Genomic DNA, 25,380 nt, shown 5'->3' with positions numbered 1-25,380 from the left:
GAAAGAATGACAACGCAGAGTAAAAACAACACCAGAGGCACCACTCCAGAAAGGCAGGGCTCTTACCTGAAGGACCTTCCAAAGGTGGAGAAAACCACAGGCTCATAGGTAGAAGTGGTTACCCTTCCTCGGACTGCACAAGGCCACCTTTCCTGTCAGGAAGGCCAGACAAATCACTCACAAGATGTTTGCTCTGCAACCCTGAGAGGTAGATTTCACTATCCCCATTTGGTAGGTAAGGAAACTGATGTGCAATGGAAATTGCCCCCAAAATGCCCAAGTAGTCAAGGAATTTAGTCTTAAAAAAAACCAAAAAACAGGTTTTCTCTGAAGCACTATCTCAGCAATAAGGAGTGCTTCATGCTAAGAAGAATGTAAACCAAGGTACAAATATTATATCTCTTCTTTTTTAGCTAAAAAGTAGACATCTCTTAAATTTATAATCTGCAGTTAGTGAAAGATGTTGGGAAACAGACATTCTCATACTCTGCTGGTAAGAGTGTAAAAAGACACATTGTGGAAAAGGATTAGCCAATACAAGTGACAATGTCAAACACGAGCATTGATTTAGCAACAGCTATAAAATTTATAAACTGGCATAGCTCTCCAACACAGCAATTCTGCTGCTAGGATTTCTCCTACAGTTATACTTGCACAACTAAACCAAGACATAAGGATGGTCATTGAGGCATGCATCCTAATTAAAGAAAAATAAGTCCATTGGTAAGCGACTGATACAACTATGCCACAAAGCTAGAATGCTGATGTCATGCTGTGAGGTTGCCCAGGACACTTTATTAAACAGAACAATCACTATTTATACTATACTGTAAAAGCAATTAATCAATTTATATTAAAAAGGTGCACACACAAGAATACTTAAAAACTGTTAACAGTGGTTATTTTTAGAGAGCAGATTGAGGGGCTTCAAGTTTTCACTCTGTTCCTTCACTCTTTAAACTTTTCACCATGAATGTGATAACTTTAAAAGCACCTATAAAAAAATAAAAAATTAAAACACTCATATCATTTAACCCAACAAATTGCCAACATCCATTGGATCATAGAAAAAGCAAAAGAGTTCCAGAAAAACATCTACTTCTGCTTTATTGACTACACCAAAGCCTTTGACTGTGTGGATCATAACAAACTGGAAAATTCTCAAAGAGATGGGAATGGCAGACCACCTGACCTGCCTCCTGAGAAACGTGTATGCAGGTCAAGAAGCAACAGTTAGAACTGGACATGGAACAACGGACTGATTCCAAATAGGAAAAGGAGTAGATCAAGGCTGTATATTGTCACTCTGCTTATTTAACTTCTATGCAGAGTACATCATGTGAAATGCCAGGCTGGATGAAGCACAAGATGGAATCAAGATTGCCGGGAGAAATATCAATAACCTCAGACATGTAGATGACACCACCCTTATGGCAGAAGGTGAAGAGGAACTAAAGAGCCTCTTGATGAAAGTAAAAGAGGAGACTGAAAAACCTAGCTTAAAATTCAACATTCAAAAAATTAAAATTATGGGACCCAGTCCCATCATTTCATGGCAAATAGATGGGGAAACAGTGACAGACTTTATTTTCTTGGGCTCCAAAATCACTGCAGATGGTGACTGCAACCATGAAATTAAAAGATGCTTGCTTCTTGAAAGAAAAGCTATGACCAACCTAGACAGCCTATTAAAAAGCAGAGACATTACTTTACCAACAAAGATCCATCTAGTCAAAGCTATGGTTTTTCCAGTAGTCATGTATGGATGTGAGAGTTGGACTATAAAGAAAGCTGAACACTGAAGAATTGATGCTTTAGAACTGTGGTGTTGGAGAAGACTCTTGAGAGTCCCTTGGACTGCAAGGAGATCAAACCAGTCAATCCTAAAGGAAATAAGTCCTAAATATGGAAAGACAGATGCTGGAGCTGAAACTCCAATACTTTGGCCACCTGATGCGAAGAACTGACTCATTGGAAAAGACTCTGATGCTGGGAAAGATTGAAGGCAGGAAGAGAAAGGGACAACAGAGGACAAAATGATTGGGTGGCATCACTGACTTGATGGACATGAGTTTGAGCAAGCTCCAGGAGTTGGTGATGGACAGGAAAGCCTGTCATGATGTGGTCCATGGGGTCTCAAAGAGTTGGACACAAGTGAATGACTGACATGAATTGAACTGAGAAAAGATCAGTGTGTACATACTCAGTTGTCCGACTCTTGGTGATACCCTGGACTGCAGCCTGCCAGTCTCCTCTGTCTCTGGAATTTTCCAGGCAAGAATATGAGAGTGGATTACCATTTTCTACTCCAGGGGATCTTCCTGACCCAGGGGTCGAACCCGAGTCTCCTGTGTCTCCTGCATTGGCAGGCAGATTCCTTAGCAGTGAGCCACCTGGGAAAGATCAGTATAGGCTGAGAATTTAAAGCACTGATTTTATAAGTGTCGTAGTAGGTTGTGTTGCACTGTTTGCTCATCTGAGCTCATGTCAAATATGTAACCAAGTAAATATAACTCATTTTCAGGGGTGCAAATGGGGCTCGCCTGTTGTTTGTCGCTCTGTAAGTCAAGGCATGGGATCACACAGCCGAAAATCATAGCCCTGGATCCATGCTATGGAGAGTGTGCGCCCTTACACCCTTCTTGTCCCATGGGACTTGTGCTGTGAGGCTGCAAATTGGCATGTGTGTATTTTCTTTTTTAAATTGACTTCTAGAGAAGAATTTGTGTTTGAGAGTAAATGACTTGGGATTGACCGGGGCAGACTAGGTCTCCTGTGGGTGTGGTTGACCCTAGGTGTGGACATGGAGTCTCTGAGAGGCTTGGAGCCAAGCTCCCCAGAAGCTGGTTGGGAGCTGCTGACCCTGGGTTCCTAGGGTCTCAGTGCCCCATGTACCCACGGAGCGGAGTTAAGGTTCCCAGCCTTCTCCCACATCAGGTTCTTGCCGTAGAATGCCATGGGTGCTTCTTGCAAGGCTACCTCCAGACCCTCAGCTTTCTTCTCTCCAGGACAGACAAGCTGGCAGAGGAGTGGTTTCTAACCCCCTAGGCTCTGGTTGGGCCAAATGGTCAGAGTAAACAGCCAACCCATCCTGTCAGTCAGGGGGGCCCCTTCCTCTCCCTCTGAATGCTGAGGGTTTCATCGGCCTTAATGCGGCTATTGTGGGCCTGATAGATGGGAAAGAGGCACCAGCAGGCTGAAAGGCCTGGTGGTGACAGACTCTGCCTGCAGGATGCGCAGCTTGGGTGGGGTGTACACAGAGTGGGGTTCGGGCCCAGGTGAATCAGCACCGGCCCGGGAAGCACAGCGGCGCTGATGGATGGCCAGGGTGCGCGGATGCGCCCCTGACACTATTTGTACAAACAGGGAACTCAAACGAACGGGGTTTCACGAGCTTATATAAATCAGTTGGCATCGCATAGCGCCCCAGCTGTGTGGCGTGACAGGACAGGGCCTTGCGTTCCTGTCAGAAACAGGTGACTTTAAGAACCAGTTTGCCTGTGTCAGGACTTGAAATGGTTTGCTCTGCCCTTCTGTTGTCACAACCTCCCCCCCTCCACGTTCTCTCTTTGCCTTTCTCTTTGTCAAAACTTTCTTTGCAAAGAGATTCTTGTAACTGGGACAGTAGGGCTACTGTTGCTTCCAGCAGCTGCCTGAGAGGTTTGCTTTTCTCTGGGACACTGACTTCCTTGAAAGACGTGTCAGGGAGGGGACAGCAGGTGTGTGTGGCTGAGCGCACTGAGAGGCGGAGGACGGGGAGGTGGGGGCAGGGGTGGGCTGGAAACCCACCTCAGTGCATTCCTAGGATCATCCCCAGCTGTCTGTCCTGGCTCCGTGAGTGAGGCCTGGAATCCACAGGGAATCACCTCGTGTTCACACAACACTCCCGCAGTGCCTGGCACGTAGTAGGCCTCTCATTCGCTCCATCCATCAGCCTGCTGTAAGGAAGGTGGGGCAGGAGTTCTCACTGTACACAGAAGTAACAGAGTCAGAGAGGGGACGTGACCCCTTGCAAGGTGCCCCGGCCAGGCAGAGCAGGGCTGGCCTGGAACCTGGGTCCAGGGCACTTCAGGGCCATGCCCCTGCTGCCACCTTCCTGGTCTGGCATGTGACCCTCTGCCCTAGTGGCCTCCTAGAGACTCAAGGGGCAGGGAGAGAGGGACTCCTGAGATGCGGACCCTGTATTTTGAGACCACATCCACGTGTGGCCGTGCCCCACTGTCAAAATTAAGGCATCATCCTGTCCCTTAGCGCTGTGGAACATGCTTATTGTAATTCTCATCCGGCTGCGTCCCATGACCAAGTCTTTCTATCACTCCTGAGATTGTGGCAACCATTAGTTTTATATGGGGCTGAGTATTTCATCCAGGCTTTGTACTAAATTTATCATTTATGTGTAAGGAAAAAAACATTGTTTTCCTGGTTAAAAAGCTGTATTTGATTACTGTGGAAGGTCTGAAAATATAGAGGGAGATAAATTTTTAGTAATCGCACCACCTTGTTATATAAGACAAAATGAGATCATGTTAACTACATGACATTTCTGTAACCTGGATTTTCCGCTTATTAATTCTGAATATTTGTAACTGTCATGGGATATTCCCGAACAATATCTTCTCTAGGGCTGCAGAGCATACCCTCATTGGTTGGAACTGTATTTTGTGGATGGATATATATAGGCTGCTTCTACCTTTGTGTTCTTAACATCAGTGAACATCCTTCATGGCTAAGGATGGCTAAGTCTCTGCTCATATTTATTACTCAAAAAATATTTATTGAGTGCAAGGGACATTTTTGTTGTTGTTGGGATAAATTCTTAGAAGTGGATTTTCTGGGTTAAATCATCAGTTCAGTTCAGTAGCTTAATTGTGTTCAACTCCTTGTGACCCCATGGACTGCAGCACGCCAGGCCTCCCTGTCCATCACCAACTCCGGAGCTTGCTCAAACTCATGTCCATAGAGTCAGTGATACCATCCAACCATCTCATCCTCTGTTGTCCCCTTCTCCTCCTGCTTTCAATCTTTCCCAGCATCAGAGTCTTTTCCAATGAGTCAGTTCCTCGCATCAGGTGGCCAAAGTATTGGAGCTTCAGCTTCAGCATCAGCCCTTCCAATGAATATTCAGGACTGATTTCCTTTAGGATTTACTGGTTGGATCTCTGTGCAGACCAAGGGATTCTCACGAGTTTTCTCCAAAACCACAGTTCAAAAGCATCAGTTCTTTGGTGCTCAGCTTTCTTTATGGTCCAATTCTCACATCCATACATGATTACTGGAAAAACCATGGCTTTGACTAGAAAGACTTTGTCAGCAAAATAATGTCTCTGCTTTTCAATATGCTGTCTATGTTGGTCATAGCTTTTCTTCCAAGGAGCAAGCATCTTTTAATTTCATGGCTGCAGTCACCATCTGCAGTGATTTTGGAGCCCAAGAAAATAAAGTCTGTCACTGTTTCCATTGTTTCCCCATCTATTTGCCATGAAGTGATAGGATTGGATGCCATGATCTTAGTTTTCTGAATGTTGAGTTTTAAGCCAACTTTTTCACTCTCCTCTTTCACTTTCATCAAGTGGCTCTTTTTATCTGTTTATGTACAAAAATAAATACAGACATATTCATGCCTACTTGACCATGGTACAAACTCCGGCTGACAAAAACATTAGCCAACTGATACTAACACTGCCCAAACAGGCTGGAAAGTGTTAAAGAAAAGTCAGCAGCATGGTCTCACTACATCAACACCCTTCAGAATTAATAGTTGTTGCTTCTGCAAGTTCTTGGGCAACAAGATTCAGTAGGTCCACTTGGTGAGCACAGATCCTTTGGTTGTTTCTCCTTCCCCTTAAAAGAAGTATTTTCCAGAAGATCTTGGCCCCTAACTATACATATACATCCATACTGCATGTCTCATTCTGACAGGGAAGACTTAAAGTGAGCCAAGTTATTCTTAGAAATGTTCATTCTTATTTATTAAGCATCTATGTGATCTAAGTACTGTTCCATGGGCTGGAGAAGCAGCCGTGAACAGACAGACAGAACCGGTACATCCTTAACCTCAAGGAGCTCACATTCTAATAAGGAATTTTGCTTTTGCTGATTCAGTTCTTAATCAAGGTGGCTAAATCCTTTTAACTTCATATTTTTTTCAAGAGCCTGATTTTTCTCCAATACTTAAACCTTGGCTCCAAATGATATATCTATCTATAGATGGATAGATAGATCCTGATTTTAATTCTATAATGAGAAAAGAGACCCAGGAATTCTAACACCAGATCCTATCTTCTGTCTCCGTGTTACCCAAGGCAGGTCAGATGTCAGTCTATATTCAACATTTCTGAGTTCCTTACCATCCAGCTGTGCGGAAACTCTGAGTCTCAGACCACCCACCAAGAACCCAGAGAGGTCCTAAAACCTCTAGCAAGTCATGAGATGTTTTGGTGATGCCTTCAAGAAAGCTGCACCCGAGAGTTAAAACTGTCTCTTAGAAAAACAACATCACTGGATAAAGATAACTCATTTTGTGGGATCTAATTGTGGGTTCCAGAGTATGTTCCAAAAGGGGAAACAGGAAAGAAGTGCCATGCTCTCCTGGGCATGGCACTGGCAAGAGATCTGATCTGGCCAAGCCCAGTGGAGGCTCCGAATGCAGGGCAGCTCCAACGACGTTCAAGGACGAAACTCAGCCAGTTCAGCGGGCGTGGAGGGCAGGCTACACAGCTGACCCTCCCTGTGGGGTGCAGGTGGAGGAGAGGGAAGGAGAGGAGGGCAGAGCAGGTACTGCCTCCCTGCTGGCACTGGCTCACAATCTTTCAGCCTCTCCCCAGCCTGACTCCCGGGAGACACCCTTGCTCACCGATGACATTGTCAGCCTCTTGTTCCCTCAGCAAATCAGGTGGAGATGGAGCTTTTCAGACTCTTCATCATTCTTGGATTCAACTCCAAAAATCCAGGGACAGGAGACCCATCAGAGTTTGCTCAAAACTGAAATAATATATTTTCTAATCAGAAAACACATCTCAGCTAGTTACTGCCTCATTCACTTTTCTAGAGCAGTTATAATTATAGTATTTGTTTCATAATTGCTGCCTACTTGCGCATACAAAATCCCTGAATCTTAAAATAAATTACAGCTCCCTTTTAGATTTAACAGCCATTGTACTGCTAGTTTACAAAGAGGAGGGTGATTCCCTCCAGTTATTATTATAATAATAAGCCCAAGGTGAGCAAAGCTTGAGTTTTCAGCAGGTGACGTGACTTAGCAGCACAAAAGAGAATTATCAAAACTGATTTTATTGAACAGTTTAATTACAGAATTTCTCAATTCTAGGCTCAAGGGCCAGGAAGAATAACCTTTGATCTGCCCTTTTTCTGGTTTGCTGCTGGCCTTGGCATGATGCTGGGAAATTCATGCTGGCTGTGGTCAGTATCCCTGGCAGGGCATTTGGTATCCTGATTTGATGGGTGACACTAACTTTTCAATTCCTATGTAAGGAGGGCTCTGGACTTCTCTGGAGAAAAGGGTGTATGACATACAAGGTTATTCTTTGTCTAGGGCCTATCAGAAACAGGCAACGGGCTGGACCTTGGATGCCAGCGCAAAGGCAAGCAGAGAGGACAGATGTGTGGCTGGGGCAGCAAGACTGGGACGGGCAGGAAGGCAGCAGGCTGCAGGTTGAAAACTCACTTTTGACATGCCTTTCGCCTCTGAGTGTGGCCAGAAGCTGACACAGCTGTCAGAGCCCAAAGGAGAATGTCTGAAATCACTCCGTGCTGCTATGCAGGGAGTAGGGACTGACGGAGTCACTCCCATCCCGTGTGATGTTTGAGCCAGGTGTGCCCAACAAAAGACCGTGCATTTATCAACCTGCAGCGCCCATGTTTGCTCACCGCTGGCGCGAGGGGCCCTCCTGGACCATGAGGAACTCATAAATGTCTTTTCACTCTAGGCTACCCAGAAAAACAAAACCTCACCTTCTAAGACAGAAACCTCCTTTCCTGCTGGGGGCTGCCAACAAAGTTTCCATCCTGGATCCCTGTGGGCACTTCCAGATAGCCACGTTCTCAGACAAAGATGAACCCAAGTCCAGCCAGAAGGAAAGCCCCACTCAAGGCTGGAAGCAGGAGCATGGGTCTTCTTTCCAGCTTACACCCGCATACCGTGGCCTCTGCCTGACTGCCTTCCACAGTCATTCCTCCGACAGCCATCAACACAAGGGCTTTCCTGGTGGCTCAGATGGTAAAGAATCTGCCTACAATGCAGGAGATCAGTTCAGTTCAGTCACTCAGTCATGTATGACTCTTTGAGACCCCATGGACTGCAGCGCACAAGGCTTCCCTGTCCATCACTAACTCCTGGAGGTTGCTCAAACTCATGTCCATCTAGTTGGTGATGCCATCCAACCATTTCATCCTCTGTCGTCCCCTTCTCCTCCTGCCTTCAATCTTTCCCAGCATCAGGGTCTTTTTCCAGTGAGTCAGTTCTTCACATCAGGTGGCCAAAGTATTGGAGCTTCAGCTTCAAGAGACCCAGGTTCACTCCCTGTGTTGGGAAGATCCCCCGGAGAAGGGAACGGCAACCCACTCCAGTATTCTTGCCTAGAGAATCCCATGGACAGAGGAGCCTGGCGGGCTACAGTCTATGGGGTTGCAAAGAGTAGGACACGACTGAGCGACTAACACTTTCATTGACACAAACACCTCTTTGCAGGGGCTCCTGGTGGGGAGGCCCAGGTTCCGGTGCTGGGAGGGGGATGTAACTGACAGGCTATCATCCCTAGAGATGAGCCCCTTCTGCTCCAGGTGCCAAGCCAGAAGCTGGTGACACACAGAAGGAGACTGTGGTCAAGCTCCCGCCCTCAAGGAGCGTGTGGTCTGGGTGGGCTGGAGTCCCCCTTCTGCTGTCAGTCACATGACCTCAGTCAAGCCCCTTCATCCTGAGCCTCAGTTCTAACCTATAGGGGTAGACAGATCTATTCTGTTGAATGATGGGATACTGATCGTATGTCTCCAGGTGCCAAGCAGGGGAGGCAGCCTGGCACATAGTTAAGAGGAGAGTAGTCATGGGTGTGGAGCCCAGCTCCAGTCCTTACTCGCTGCGCAACTGTGGACCAGTTAGAGACTCCTGTGCCTGTGTCCTGACGTGCCAGATGGAGATAATTCACCTGCCTCCTAGGATTGATGTGAGAAGCGGATCAGTACACACCTGCCAAATGCCAAAAATAGTGCCTGGCACAGAGCTGACATTTATGGAGGGCTTCCCAGGTGGCGCTAGTGGTAAAGAACCTGCCTGCCAATGAAGGAGACATAAGAGATATGGGTTCAATCCCTGGCTAGGGAAGATCCCCTGGAGGAGGGCACAGCAACCCACTCCAGTATTCTTGCCTGGAGAATCCCATGGACAGAGGAATCTGGCGGCCACTGTCCATGGGGTTGCAAAGACTGGAACATGACTGAAGCGAATTAGCACACACACATGGACCATTATTGTTGTAACTGTCGCTCCTTCTTATGATCACACAACAAACCTGGGATCCAACAGTGAAGACGAGACAATCCTTGTCACTGAGGGAGGGGGAGTCACCCACCTAGGCTTTGCACAGTGTGCATACTGGCTCCTTGAGAGCCGAGGGGCCCGATCCAGACTTGGTGGGGAGCAGAGAAAGGCCTTGGAGGAAGAGACATGCCAGTGGAGACCTGAAGGCCAAGTAGGTGATAACTAGGCCAGGTCAAAGGAGCAGGGCTGGGATGCAGCCAGGCAGAGGGAAGAGCATGTGCAAAGATGCAGAGGCCAGAGGAGCTGTGAGCCGGGACCCTCTCACTGGACCGCTGTGAGGAGGAAGGCGATCTGCCCACCAAGGGGCACTGAGAACTTGGCTCCATACAAGTGCAGGGATTCGCTAGTTTGTTTTTCATTAAACCCCAAAATAAACATCTAGAAACAAGTGTTTACTGAGGTCCAAGCTCGCTGGGCTGGGGCCCATGGGGCACATGAACTGAATTAGACCCTTTGGGTGGCTTAGGATCCCAGGGTCCCCACCCAGACGAGGAAGAGCCAGTCTGCTTCTGCCAAGGCACTCACGGGGCTCCCTGGTGAGACCTGCCCTCTGCCTGGGACGGCTCTTCCCTAGGACACACACAGTGACCCACTGTCGCCACGTGTGGCCTGGCACAGGGGCCAGCTGTCAGCTACCCCATAAGCACGAGTACCTGCTGCAGCTATAGGGGCCCAGGAGCTGCTCTCTGTTGCACTGAGGTTCGAGTTCATACTTTTAAACACAGTTAGCTTCTAGTCTCAGAATAGTGAACTGTCCTCCTGCACCTGGTTTTCTAAGAGGTAGGCAGCCAGGGATGGGACAGAAGATCTGGGCCTGCTTACTGGTGGACCAGAAGGCAGAGGGGTGCAGAGAACTCACAGGGGTCTGCTTGGGGCACCGATAGCCATCCTGAAGCTCAGCTCCGTGGAGCTCGGGTAACCAGGATAAACCAGTGAGGATATGGCTCAGTCCTGCCTCATGAAGACCCTCTGGCTGCTGAGAGCCCACCTCCCAATCCTGGACCACTTTTTCCTTCCTGAGTAATTGGAGGCATGTCACTTACCTCTCTGTGCCTCCGCTTCCTCACCAAAAAGCCCCTAACTCTAGAGGTTGTCTGAGGATTACAGTGAGGAACACTGAGATCCTATGAGGTCCTAGAACAGCTTGGCTCTCAGTAGCGTTAGCTGTTACTACTCTGGGACTTCTCAGAAGGGATGAGGTGGGGGGATGCCAATGGAGAAGGTCGTGGGCCTCTCCAAGCAGCCCTGCCTATCCACCACCACTCTAGGCACACTCAGGAACCAATGGAACATGCCTCATTTACTGGTGGGGTAACTCCGAGAGGAAAAAAGTTTTTTCACTCCAAGTTTTATGGACACTTTATCTAAGAGACTTGAGCCCAGTAAACCATCCTTCAAATCTATCCCAAAGTCTAAGGCAAGGCTTCCCTAGTGGTACAGTGGATAAGAATCCACCTGCCAATGCAAGAGACACAGGTTCAATCCCTAATCCAGGAAGATTCCACTTGCTGCCGAGCAACTAAACCCATGTGCTGCAGCTACGGAGTCTGTGCTCTAGAGCCCGGGAGCCAAAACTACTGAACCCCCATGCTGCAACTGCTGAAGCCTGAGTTCCCTAGAGCCTGTGCAACAAGAGAAGCCACTGCAAGGAGAAGCCCACGCACCGCAACTAGAGTAGCTCCCGCTTGCCACAACTAGAGAAGCCCATCCAGCAAGGAAGATCAGCACAGCCAAAAATGAATAAATAAGTACATAAAAATTATGTTTAAAAATATATAAGATCTAAGGCAAGCAAAACAGTAGGGAATGTGGAAATATAATGCACGTGATGACTATTATTCGTTCAGAAACGAGTCCAGGCGTCACAGGAGCTGTTCTCAGTGACCCACGCACACCCAGGGTGTGGGTGGAGAGCCAAGTGGGTCCCTGTGTATGATCGGCTCCTGGGATTCACCATGACAGGGGCTTGCTAGGCTCTTCCTCCAAGATATGATGTGGTCGTTGAGTCTAATGTTCAACCCCCTCTGCGTCTGCCTCTGGGAGGAAAGGAGTTCCCTCCACAAAGCCCAAGGCAGAGAGGCTCAGCTGGGGCACAGTTGCTTCTGGGAACCACACTGTGGTCACCAGAGAGTCCCCATCTTCAGAACGCACCTCCTCACAACCCCAGAGCCCTGGCAGAAGCTCGGCCCCTGCCCTTTTGCTCTACCTTCTTTCTTCCCCATGGACTGCAGCCGCTTACCTCACAGGCCAGCCTGATCAGCTCGTGCATGGAAAATTCAGACATCTTCCCCAGCGATGACCACCCCCAACCCAGGCTCCCACACCCCTCTCCCCAGGGCAGATCCACAAGGCCATCATGGAGGCCAGCCCTAGCAGGTGGCCCACAGCCCCTGCTAGCACAGCCAGCCCAGCACCCAGGAGCAGGCATGGCTCAGCACAGCCGGCCAGGCCACTGAACCACCCCGGAGCCTACACCTTGTAATTAGTCCGTGGGCCCCGGGCTGGGGACAAAGGCCTGGAAAAGCCAGCAAATGGGATACGTGCATTAACACTGGGTCTCCGTGCCAAGTGTGTGACTTAATTACATAGCCTAGGTACTCTCTTCTCTCGTGAACTCTCACCCCAGCCTGTGACGACACAAAAGAGGGATTAAACACTGCTTGCCACAGGCTGGTGAGGCCAAGTCTGCATCCTGAAAGCAGAGGCCACCCCAAGTGACACCCAGGGTGGGAAGGAGAGCCCCTCCAGAGGCCCCCACCAGAAGAGGCAGCCAGGTGCTCAGCAGCCAGGACCTTTAAGAAATTCTGAGCCTCCTGCCCACCACCCTGCCATGAGGAAGGCCTTCTAGTATCAAGTCGAAGCTGGGCCTCCTCCTGCCTGTTCTCAGGCCTTCTCATGTGGCAGCCACTGTCCCAGAAGGCAGTTACCGTCTGCTTTGCAGCCAAGGCTGGTCACCCAGGCAGAGTAAGCCACCTGGCTGAGATGGGGGAGGCAGAACCAAGCCTGGGGAGCAAAGGGGTTTCATCTGAGCCTCTGCCTGAGACCATGGCCTGATAGGGGCGGTTCACAGCCTAAGCCAGTCTCTCCCACTCCCCAAGCCCAGCCCCGGGCATGGTCCTCCTGAACCACATCTGGAAAGACCCATCATCACCTCCTAAGGATACCAGGCAGCAAACCTCAGAGGAACCCAGGGCAGGCCTCAGGGCTACTTCTGCTAAGGTGTGCACTGGCCCCAGGGAAGGGAAGACGGCAAAGGCTACATTACTACAGACCCGATATTCTGTTTGAGAAGTTTCACCTCAATGCTCTGGAATGCCTCCGAATCCCAGCTCATGTGCTTGGAGGGGAAGACAGAGATTGCACTTTCCCAGGGTCTGGCTTAGTTTAGGAGTCAAAATTCACAGCCAAGACACACGGTAATGGAAGCACAATTTCTCCAACTGAAAGGGGTGGTTCCAAAGGCATGGGCTGGCAGACGGGAGGGAGCAATGCAAGATAGACCAGTCAAGGAAGGGTCTGCCCAGGAGAAGGGTCTTCCAGCTTTGCCCCCACCTGCCTCCATGGTCACATCTCTGAAATGGGAAGGAGGACAGGAAGACACAGAGTCCGAGATACGTGCCACCCACCCTGCCCTGCAGCCCTCACAAGCCTGGTGGGCCTGCACACCCGCTGGCCTCAGGGATGGACACAACAGAGCCTGGACTGCAGACTTGAGCAAGGGGCCTCTGGACCAGTGGCAGGAAAGAACCCTCATGTTTAAGGGGCTCAGACCCTCAGCCCCTAGGCCTTACTTGAGGTCCTCACCATACTGCCTTTGATGTGCCCACCAACTCAGCAGCTTTCAGACCCTCTGCATTCCTGCCCTGCTGAGGTCCCAACCCCATACCTGCGCCATCCATCATGGCAGTCAGTGACTGCTAGGTGCCCCCAGCCAGACCCCGTCAGGCTATGATGGGCACACCAAGCCCAAAGGGCAGAAACTCACCAGGACCACGCAGCCAGCATTTCTCACTGTCCCAGGGTCTACACAGCTGGCCCTGATGGTGGACACCACTGCCAGGGATGGAAGGGGAATAAAGTGGCTGGTAACCTGTCATCTGTGGTCCAGGCCACTAGGAGAGCCAAGGAAGCACCAGAAACACCAAATTAGCTCTGCCCTCTGGAGAGCAGTGTGACAGGCATCACTCCATTTATTGTGACAATAGCAATAAAGTAACTTCCTTGGGGCCTCAGTTTCCTCACCTGTGAAATGGTCACAGATGTAGCCCTGCCTCAAGGGGAAAGGGAAAGGCAGCGCAGGAGAGTGACAGCACATTGCTCAGAACACACGAGCCTTTGCCTCTGGGGCTCCTTCTTACTGGCAGGCTCTGGGTGTTTGTGTGTCCAGATGGTGGCTACAATGAAGAGCCCAAACTTGGGAATAAGTCACTGTTTCTGCAGATTTAGAGCAGAGTTAAGGAAGTTCCTGTGACAACATCCCTTTCATCACTGGCTTTCCAACTTGTTCTCCTGAGTGGCAAGGAAAAGGCAGAGCATCAGAAGAGCAAGGATGCTGGGGGGCTTGGCCACGCCTGGGAAGGGCAGAGCGCCAGGGAAATCATCCTGGAGCTGCACTTCTGGGGGTGAGGCAGCCCCCACCTCACTGGCAGACAGGCAGACAGCCCCATGATAAGAAGCCTGGTCTAGGCTCAGACCACCTGGCTTCAAAGTTTAGTCCCAGTGCTTCCCTGCTGCAATGTTCACATTGTTACTCCCTCCCTCAATGTTCACATCTCTAAAATGGTAACCTTGAGACTCCCCTGGTGGTCCAGTGATTGACAGTCCACCTTCCAGGTGGGTGACCTGAGTTCGATCCCTGGTCAGGGAGTTAGGATGCCACATGCCGCAGGGCAACTGAGCCTGCACGCAGCAACTAGAGAGTCTGAGCCCCACAGCCGGAAGGAGCCCACATGCTGCAATGAAGACCCAGCACAGCCAAAAAAAGGAGGGAAAAAAAGGAATACGATGGGAATCACAATAGCGCCTACCTCTCTGAGTTGTACGTGTGCAAAGGTAGAGTGTGTGAAGGCTATGGCACAGAGCCTGGCTCACACCCAGCCCCATGCACGCTGGCTATCACATAGCCTCCCCACCTACCATGACCAGTCCACCCACAGGTGGGCCTGTGCAGGGACGGCCAGTCTTCATGGGCTGGCCACAGGGAGGCTGGCACTTGGCAGTCTTTTCCCCACTCCACCCCTGGGTCAATGAAGATGCTGCCTTCAGTATTTGCTACACCATTCCCAGTCCTAGGCTTTCCTGATAGCTCAGTTGGTAAAGAATCAGCGTGCAATGTAGGAGACCCTGGTTCAATTCCTGGGTCAGGAAGATCTGCTGGAGAAGGGATAGGCTACCCACTCCAATATTCTTGGACTTCCCTTGTGGCTTAGCTGGTAAAGAATCTGCCTGCAATGAGGGAGACCTGGGTTCGATCCAATCCCTGTGCAGGGCTCTTCTGAGGTTAGGAGAGGCAGAGACAGGGGAGTCAGAGAAAACAGGGATGAAACCCAGTCACATGTGAGAGCCCTAGAATTGTCCAAGTCCAAATGGTAGCAGGCCCAGGGTTCTAGGGGACTTCAACAGAATAGGCCAAGGCCAATGGGAGAAGAATCCTGAGTGGGGTTGTCCTGAATTAGAGCAGCATCCAAGCTAGTTCCTGAGTCACTCTGCCCAGCTAGGAAACAGCTATCATAAAGGAAGGGTCCTGAATTTCCCAGCTTAAGACTTCACCCTGCAAGCCCCCAGAAATAGTCATGCCCCAGACCTCGGTTTCCTCATCTACAAAATGTGGCAACGACTACTCTTTATCCTCTCCCCCAGGGCAATAGATCATATCACAGGAAGTGACAAATGGCCAAGACCTTCAGATCCACCCAGTCAGCATCTCAACTACAGGGCCATTTTTCTGCAGCCACTGGTGTCCTGGGCATCAACTAAGTCCAGGCCCCCTAAGAGGGACTGCAGGAGTGAAGGCTGTCCAGTCATGCCCTTCCCCTTCAAAGCCCACAGCTCTTCAAGCAGTGCAGAATGCACGCAGGAGCCCAGAGAAATGGGAGGGAAGGAGAGTGGCCAGCTGCCCCGAGCACTCAGAGCCAAGACCCAGAAGCCACTGGGAATGATGGTGAGGCCACAGACATGCTCAGAAACAGCCCTAAGACCCCACTGGCCCACCTCCTAAGGATGACTCTGGACCATGTGATCCCTCCACCTGATGGGACAGGAGCAAAGAGACACATTTCTAAAATGAATTCAAAGAAAATTCCAATCTGTTTCCACTCTGAAGACCATTTTTTAAGAGGATGTCCATGTGGTATGCTGCTGCTGCTGCTGCTAAGTCACTTTAGTCATGTCCGACTCTGTGCAACCCCATAGACGGCAGCCCACCAGGCTCCCCTGTCCCTGGGATTCTCCAGGCAAGAATACTGGAGTGGGTTGCCATTTCCTTCTCCAATGCATGAAAGTGAAAAGGGAAAGCGAAGTTGCCCAGTCGTGTCCGACTCTTAGTGACCCCGTGGACTGCAGCCTACCAGGCTCCTCCGTCCGTGGGATTTTCCAGGCAAGAGTACTGGAGTGGGCTGCCATTGCCTTCTCCGCCATGTGGTATGATTCTCGTCAAATTGCTGACATCAGCATTATTATTGAGCCACAATTATTTATCAAGAGGTTGTTACATGGCAGGAGCACAGCATTTCATTTAACTAGCACTAGAAGGCAGGCATCAGTATTACCCTCATTTTACAAAAAAAGAAGACAAGGTTCAGAGAGGTGAAGTGAGTCACATAGCCAAGCAGTGGCAAAGCCTTGACTCCAAAGTCTGTGCCAAGACACCTGGACCACCTAGGCCAGTGCTTCCCCTCAGTGTGGCCACCAGGACCAGAAGGACAAGGGGCCCTCAGCAGGTGAGTGGCCAAGACAGACGGCATGTTAGCAAGAGATGAACTCCAAGCACACGCCTTAAAACTAAAGAGATTTAACTCATGTCCACCACCTACTATCCTTCCATTGCCTCCTCTCTAATGTGGAGATGCTCTGACCCCAAAGCTCTTGTGGGGCTGCCGTGGGGTTAAGAGCACCTTGCCGGCCTGGTCTGTATCACCACAGAGTAAACGTGGGGTCTTACCACTATCCAAAAACTTCTCTCCGGGCTTCCCTGGTGGTTCAGTGATAAAGAATCCACCTGCCAATGCAGAAGACACGGGTTTGATCCCTGATCCAGGAGGATCCCACATGCCGCGGTCCCATGTGCCACAACTACTGAGCCTGTGCTCTAAAGCCTGGGAGCTACAACCACTGAGCGTGAGCCCACCTGCCACAGCTACTGAAGCCCACACCCCCTAGTACCCATGTTCTGCAACAAGAGAAGCCACTGCAGTGAGAAGCCTGCACACTACCACTAGAGAAAAGTCCACACGGCAACAAAGACGCAGCACAGCCAAAGATAAATACATAAAATTTTAAAAGGAAAACTCCTCTCTGACCACCCTGCCTCGTACCCAAGCAGCAGTGGGCGCTCAGGGAGGCAGGGGTCTGTTCTCGCGGCACCTCCACGAGGCAGACTCAGTCCATCTGTGCTCCATCAGGCCAATGAGCCACCTGCATCTTTCTCTCAGTCCCCACCGTGCAGCTGCATGCCCCCAAGCATGCCATGGAATTCACCAAACACCACAGACCTCATTCAACAAAGCTGCAAACACACATTTGTCATAACTCCCTGGATCTAATTCTCCCAATAACCAGAAAATGGAAGGAGCAAGGCGAACTGTCAGCATCTCTCCATGATCCAAGGTGTCTTGAGTTGTGGGGCAGCTTTGCCCCCCAACAGCTGAGACTTCAGGGAAGCCACTGCCCTCTGCAGCCATGGCTCCCATTCTAGAACATGGGTGGCTGGACTGGGCCAGCACACGAGAGACCAAGGGCTTCAAGCCTGCCCTGCTCAGAGAAAGGCAGAGCTGTCCAACCCAAATGCAATGCAGGCCACCAATACAAGCCACATATGTAGCTGTACAGTTGCTACCAGCCACATTTAAAAAAAAAAATATACATGTGAAATTAAGTTTAATAATATATCTGATTAACCCAAGACACAGAGAATACCATTTCAACATATAATCAATAGTTTTAAATTATTACTGAGATACTTTATTTACACCAAGTATTGGGAAGTCTGGGTGTGCCTCACGTACATCCCAACTTGGACCAGCCACATCTCAAGGGCTCAGCGGCCATCACGTGGCCAGTGGCTCCTGACCTGGATCGTGCTGATCAGACAGAAGCAGCAGGCATCCTTCTCCCTACACCTAATTTTCTAAAACTGTGAATGCCGTGCTTTTATTAAAAATAATTATAATTATTGAGCATAAAGATAACAATTATGGTCATTTATTGAGTCCTTCCTAGGACCAGGCACGTGCTTCACAATGACCACGTGGGGTAGGATTTTACGAAGGAGAAACCTGAGGCACAGAGGGGGCAAGTTATCTGCCCAAGATCACACAGCTACTACATGGTAGAAACGGGACTAGAATGCCCCAGGCTGACCCCAGAGCCCTTGGTCCTCATCACTGCGCTACCCTCCCTTCTCAGCCCCACCCTCTCTGCCTGTCACCGTGGCTGCATCTCAAACTGTCTAGGGAGGGCAGGAGGAAGAGCTTTAACCTGTCGCCGCCCTCCTCCCTGTGCCTCTCCAGACTTCCACAGTGCAATCTGGGACCCAGGCTCCACTCCAGCCCACTTACCCACCACCGCCTGGGAGAGCTGGCAGGCTCAGCCTGGAGAGGAGCTGCTTCATTCACAGGCTGGTAAAGGGGCTAATTAAACACCCAGCCCACACCCCCAGCCCCCGCAACCAAGGAACCCAGCTACCTCATCGCCCTGCTGCCAGCCAACAGGCTCAGAGGAATGCCACACAGAATTCGGCAGCGGGCAAAGTAGGGCAAAATCCCTCTTTATAGAGTTATTTTTGCTGTGGAATTTTCACTGGCCTGTAAAATATTTTTATATTTATTACATGTTTAACGGGAACTCCTAGAATCAACAGGGTGTAAATAATGAAAACTAGGGCAGTAAAGGCCCCAATAAACCTCGCACCAACCCTTTGATGCTCCCTAGGAGCTCCAGTTTCTCCTTCCTCCCCAGACCCCATCCTCCGGCCCTGGAGCCAGCCCAGAAGGCCGGAGACCCTCAGCAAGTCCATCGCTGACTCCCAGAAGCTAGGTTCACCTGTCAGAAGCCAGGCTGTGCCATTGGTACAGCCCACCAAACATGCTGAGCAAGAAAGGGGCTACGACACACTCATGCTGATGCCAGCGCTCATGAGGGCTCGGCCAGGAGACCTGCTGGGGCCTCCCCCTCCCCAGTCCCGTGGGCTCTGACGGCTCTCCCAGTCCTGGGTCCCAGTGCCAGCCCTGACAGTACAGACTCACACTGAACCATCACGCTCTCAAGACCACAGCATCGAGATCTCACTGGGGAAGCACAAGTCTTAGGAGAAAGTGCTCTGCCCACAAACACTGACCCCCAGGGCTCTGCAGCACCCTGGAGCGTGTGCCCACAAAAGCACCCAGTGCCCCCTATCAGCACCCCATTCCCCACGTGCCCCTGATACCACCCACGGGATAAATCAAGGGATAGCAGGACCTTACTTCCATCCCAGGCAGGAGCACAGAGGCACAGAGAAGGGGAGAAACTAACCCAGAGAGTGGGTACCAGTTAGCGGCAGAGCCAAGACTAGCTTCAGGGTTAGAGGCCCTGCAGTCAGCAAACGAGACTCAACCTGAAGCCCTGTCCAGGCAGGAGTTATTCTCTCCAACATCTCCAACAGCCACCCTAACTCTGCCTACTAGGGACCCCAAAGACCAGGGACTCCATCCCTGACAGCCCAACTCTCCATCCTGGGTCACCACAATGCATGTTGAGCCCAAACCTTCCTCTCCAGAGCCAACCCCTGCCCCCTGCTGCCTCCTCCTCACACGTGCCCTTCACACACCTGAACACAGGTGAGCGTCCCTTCTCCTTCCACCCCCAGATCCCAGAGGCACCCCCCACCCCAATAGGACGAGATGGCCATCTCCTCAGGACGCCAGGCTGTCCACGCATCTCACAACGAGGTACCATCCCCAGGAGCACCTTCTGTCCCCTCAGCCACTCAGGATGCTAAACACCTATTCATGGGTTTAGAGTTTAGAGGGTTCAGGGATGCTGACTAAGCAACCACAGCATATAAACACGAGTTGACCCCAGCTTTGTAGCCAGAATTCCCGCTGCTGAGTCTAGTCTTTCCCACCGGCAGACAGAACTTAGGAACTGATCTCCTGAACCTAAACACAGCACTCTGTACTTATCCCGGGTAACGTCCTACCCTGCTCCCTAGATGTGGCCCCAGGGGGCTCACCCAGCCTCCTCCGCCACCCATGTGGTCAAGAGCGGCCCCTTCCCAGTCCAGTGGCGTTGTCTGCCTGCCACAAGACCACACACGCTACCCGTCCCCATCAGACACTCCCAGCCACACTCGACCCAATAATATCCAAGCATCTCCCCCCTCACAGGAGAGTGCCTTGGGGGCCCACGAGGGAGAAATCCCAACTGGCTCGCGGTCAGACAAGCAGAGGGTGAAGGGCGCGAACCCGGCGGCTCTTCAGACACGAGTCGGGCCGAGCGGCTCCTCTCCAGGGACAGATTGGGCGGCGCTCCTGTCTGCAGCTGCTGCACCACCAGGAGCTTCTCGTCTCTCAACCCCAATAATTATAGTCCCCGGTGCTCGGTTAACACCCGTGTCATTGCAGGGTGTTGGAACAAGCAGACTGTGAGCGAGGAAAATTAAACAAGAGCATTTGACAAGTGGCCCATTCCCTGTGGCTGAGCTGGCCTGAGGGGGGACGCAGCCGGGCCACCTGGGAGGAGCCCTCACTCGGGGGGAAGGCAGGAGTCTGCAGTGAGCAGGACAACGTCCAGTCTGGGGGAAGCCAGGAGTGGGAGAAGGGGACCCACAGGGGCCCTGAAGACGGGGAGGTGGGGCAGGCCATGGATGTCTGCTCGCTGAGCCTCTGTCACCCTGTGCCTCTGTCACCCTGTGCTGCCGCTGGAGGCAGAGGTGGGGGCAGCGAGGCACCCTCTGGGAGAGGCCTGAGCAGGTGCAGAAACTCAGCGCCCAGCTTCCTCACTCCCACGGCGAGCCTCCAGCCCAGCCCCCCGCCACCTCCTGCAGGAGAAGGCCGCAGAGAAAACAGGGGTCATGGGGGACTGTGCCCAGGGCCTTCTCCAGCCCCTCTGTCTCAGGCCAGCTCAGCTCTCCCAGACTCCAGGCAGCTGCGACTCGGGACATTGGCACAGAGCCCCCCAGGCAGGGGCTGCTGAGTGGACTTCATCCAGGCCACCCGGTCCCCAGCAGGCTTCAGCCCCCAGCGCTCCTCCTCCATCCCCTGCCCCACAGAAGCTCACAGTCCGCCAACAGACAGTAAAGGGTGGACTTCCCTGGTGGTTCAGTGGCTGACTCCGCTCTTTCGTTCTCCCAATGCAGAGGGCCCAGGTTCGATCCCTAGTCACAGAACTAGATTCCACATGCTACAGCTAAGACCCAGCACAGTCAAATAAATAAATATTAGAAAGAAAAATAAAAACAGTAAAGGGAGCCAGCACACTGGGGCAACAAGCCGCTGAGGACCAGAGACGCGGCCGACTGAGCTAGAGCGCCATCAACGCTCCCCACTGATCTGTTCCTGGTGCCCGTGCAAGCACTCTGCAGCCACTCACCTTGCCCCCACCTAACAGTTTCTGTAACCGGCCCATTTCACAAGTGAGAAGACTGAGGAGACCCTCAGAGGCTAAGTGGTTTGTCTGAAGTGGCAGATTCAGGATTAAACCCAAGTCCGATCATCTCCAAATTCCAGAGGACATCTGAGGACAGTCTGGGCTCTTTACAAAGGGCAGTTCAAGGAGATCCCCGCCCCTAGACAAGTCTCCCCGAGCCCCCAGGCCCCAGTGCAGGCCCCAGCTGCTTGCTCACCCTCCTCCAGGCCAAGACGTGTTGGGGTGGGGATGGCTCCCCCCAGACCCCACCCAAAGAGAGGCACTGTACAGACTCCGGCTCTCCAGCCCTGGCCATGAGGGAGCACACATGTTTCCTGTGTTCCCGCTCTCCTCAGGCTCTCCCAACATGCTGGAGATATTATTATTATTTATTATTTGCTGAGTGCTGACAGCATGCTGAGCATCAGGCCTGGGAGCCCAGGCCCTGCCAACACAGCTTACAGTCAGCCAGCCTCCACGACACGGCTCCTCGGCCACCATGATACACGCCCAGCTGCCGGGGCCCCAGCCTCTGAGACGCTCCTCTCCTGTCCTCAGCCCTAGCAGCCCGTGCCCCTGGCCTCTCACACAACCCTGGGGGGATGACATCTTTAATGGGGGCAGCTGGACAGTCCAGGGGCTGGGCCTCCACCCCCAGGAGGCCGGGGGAGGATTTGATTTGCTCCGTGCTGGGTTGGGGGCAGACACAGGAGAAACCCCAGCCAGCAGCGCCTGCTCTGCTCAGCCCACACTCACATCTGCTGGTGGTCACGGTAGCAAATGCTAAAATCTCAAGACGGCCACGGCACCAGCCCCTTCTCTCCTAAGCACCCAGCTTGCTCTTACCATCTCCCGCAGAAGAGAGAACTACAGGCCAGAGTGAGTCCCTGGGGACACACAGAATCCGAGGGCCCTGTCCTAGAAGCGGGGCAGGGACCAGGGGAAGGTGAGTGGGGCCCAGACTTTACAAGGCACAAAATGTAAGGGGCCCCCCAAAACTCAATGATCAAGATTAAATATTTCTACGCAAATATTTTTTAAAATCAAAACTAAGGCCAAAGAAAACAATTAACACCAAAATTCATGATAAGTAAAATACCAAGATTTTAAATAAAGACAAGATTGGTATTACTAATTTTTCCCTTTGCCTTAGGCTCCACTATGGGTCCACATGGTACCACTAAGAAGGCTATTTGGACCGGAGGTGGGTCCTCCAGCCCATACTGTGCATTGGAGGAGTCTCTGTCACCCCGTAGCAATGTCACCCAGAGTAAGGACTCACAGGGAATGTCACTGTCAACCCTTGAGGGCCTTCCTGGAGAAAGGCACTGGATATTACCCAGAGTCAATGGAGCCTGCCAGCCTCTGTGCTGGGACAGAGAGAAGACACCCTTGGAGCACCTGTGTTTCTCCCCACTCAGGTGAGGATTTCCAGTCTAGGGGCTCAGAAGCCACTGTCCCTGGCTGGGGACAAGCTTGGCTGTCTCTCAGTGCCTGTATCTTTTCAGCTCTCTCCCCAGAGTGCTCAGCCCTGAGCTCAGAGGTGCAGCAGAGAGAGCCAGAGGAGAAACCCAGCCTCGGGGAGTGGGACAAGCCTCACAGTCAGGATGTGCCCTTTCAGGGGCTGTGTCCAAGTTGCCCAAGCCCCTCATCTCTACTGTGTTCCTAGGGCCCCAGGCACCCAGGTCTCCCGGGAAAACTTCCAGCCCCATCTCTCCTGCTGCCCCCACCATGCACCTTCACGCATCTGGAAGGACCATGTGTGAACCCCCCATGACCCTGCCCTGGGCAGCTTCGGGACCCACCCACCTTCCCCAACCATCATTCTGGACACCACAGCCCCATTCCAGGCCCTTCTTTCCCCTCAGCTGAATCATTCTTTTATTCATTTCTTTCGCAAGGGTCACGTTCACAGGCTCGGGGCCATGGCCCAGGCTGGCCTCAGAGATGGCGCAGTCCTACTCCACCTTCAGAAGCTCACAGTCAGATGGGGGAGGCAAAGACAACCACACACCTTAAGGGCACGGCAAAGGGGCATGGGCGCCACCTAACCTGGCCAGAAGCAGAGGAGGGCAGGCAAGACGGGGGGCCTTCCAGAGGGACAAGCAAGTTTTCACCAGTTTGCCATGAGGGTGGCGTGGGGGGGGGGGGTTCCAGGCAGAGCAAACACATATAAAGTCCAGTAGTTGCTAAGAGGGATCCTGGCACATTTAGGAAACCGCAGGAGCCGGGGCAGGAGAGGCAGGTGAGGCATAGTGAGGCATCTGCCTGAGAAAAGCATTCTCCAAACCATTTCTAGTTTGCAGAGTTTCCACTGGTTACAAGTCTTGAGGGAACCTCCACCGTGGAAGCCAAAGGGAAATCCACAGTCCTTTGCTCCTGACTGTGGAGACCCCCAGGCCTCTGTGGTGGGCACAATGATGCCCTCCCCCCGACCGCCACCTGCCCCACATATGTCCATATCCTAATCCCCAGAACCTTCCATCGTGTAAATTACATGGCAGAGAGGGCCTTCTGCAAATGTGATTAAGTTCAATGGTCTTGAAATGGGGAATTATCCTGGATTGCCTGATGGGGCCCAATCTCATCATACCAGTCCTTTAAAGTGGGGAGCATCTCCCAGCTGTGGTGAGAGACAAGTGATGATGAAAGGAACATCAGAGAAGGGCAATGCTGCTGGCTTTGAAGATGGAGGAAGGGACCCTGAGCCAGGAAATGCAAGCAGCCTCTGGAAGCTGGAAAGGGCAGGAGAAGAGACTCTCTCCTAGAGCCCAGAGGGGGCACAGCCCTGCAGACACCCTGATCTTAAGCCTGCGAGACCTTGTCAACCTGACTTACAGAGCTGTGCAATGACAAACTGGTGTTGCTTTAAGCCCCTAACTCTGTTGTAATATATTACAGCACAATAGAAACTAATACTGCCCCAGAGCCTTCCACCTCCTCATTCTCAACAGAAGGGCCTCCCCATGGGAGGCGGCTTAAATACCTCAGCTCTGGCTGGTGCAGCCTGCCCTCTGAGTAAGCACCAGGGCCCATGCTTAGAGTAGTCCAAGCCCACAGGTAGCCCCGGCCTCCCTCCCCTTCCCCAGGGGCCCTTGGCAGGCCCATGCTCCACAGCAGGACCTTCTCCCATCAGCCAGCTCAGTCTCCTCATATCTGCACAAGGTTGGGCCCGATCCGGTCATCCTTCCATAGGGTCTGGACCACCCAGCCTCTCTCGTGGGTGCAGTTTCTCTCGGATCACCTGCCACCTGCATCTTCCTGAAACAGCAATTTCAACATCTCACTATCCTGCAACAAGACTGTCTCTAGCTCCCCAAAGCCTAGAGCAGGGCTGCCCTAACTGTGTTCCCTAGAACACCAAGGGCCCTGAGGATCTGGGTGGGAGGGGATAGCCTGAAAGGCAGATGAATGGAGATCAAAAATACCCCAAGCTGTTCTACAGTTGTACCAGCAAGAGTTTATTTCAACAGAGGGGTCTTCAGATAAATAAGTGTGAATATTGTGGCATGAAGGAAAAAGTCACAAATCAGTGACAAAAGTGCATCAGGACTTTTGTGTCTATTGGTATGACTGATCGTGGGCATCACATCTGTCTCCCTCTATAGGCTGTGAGCTTCATGACAGTGGGAACCATGTCAGTTTCATTCCTGCCTTGGAACCCTAGAATCAAACATGGTAAGTGACACTTCTGAACGGATTATTGAAGGAATGACTGAATATGTCCCACCCACCTACACACACAGTAGCCCCAGATCACCTACCCAGCCTCTGACCACAGCATACCTCTGAGATCCACACAGGAGCCACATCCAGGGCTGAACCTGTCCGAGGTGCTAGCAACACCTACCAGGCATCGGCAATCAAAGCCAGTGGATGGGGTGGAGTGCAGGTCGGGGCACCCCAGTGTGTTTGTATAAGTCCCTCCTTGGCTTCCTCTCTGCTCGCTGCTGCCTGCCTGCTGTCAAAGCATTCTCTTTCAGCCCACAGGTTCAGCCCAGGCT

Source organism: Bos javanicus, chromosome 7 (genome assembly GCF_032452875.1).
Source record: "Bos javanicus breed banteng chromosome 7, ARS-OSU_banteng_1.0, whole genome shotgun sequence".
In the NCBI taxonomy this organism is placed as follows: Eukaryota; Metazoa; Chordata; class Mammalia; order Artiodactyla; family Bovidae; genus Bos; species Bos javanicus.
This window is presented reverse-complemented; position numbering follows the sequence as displayed.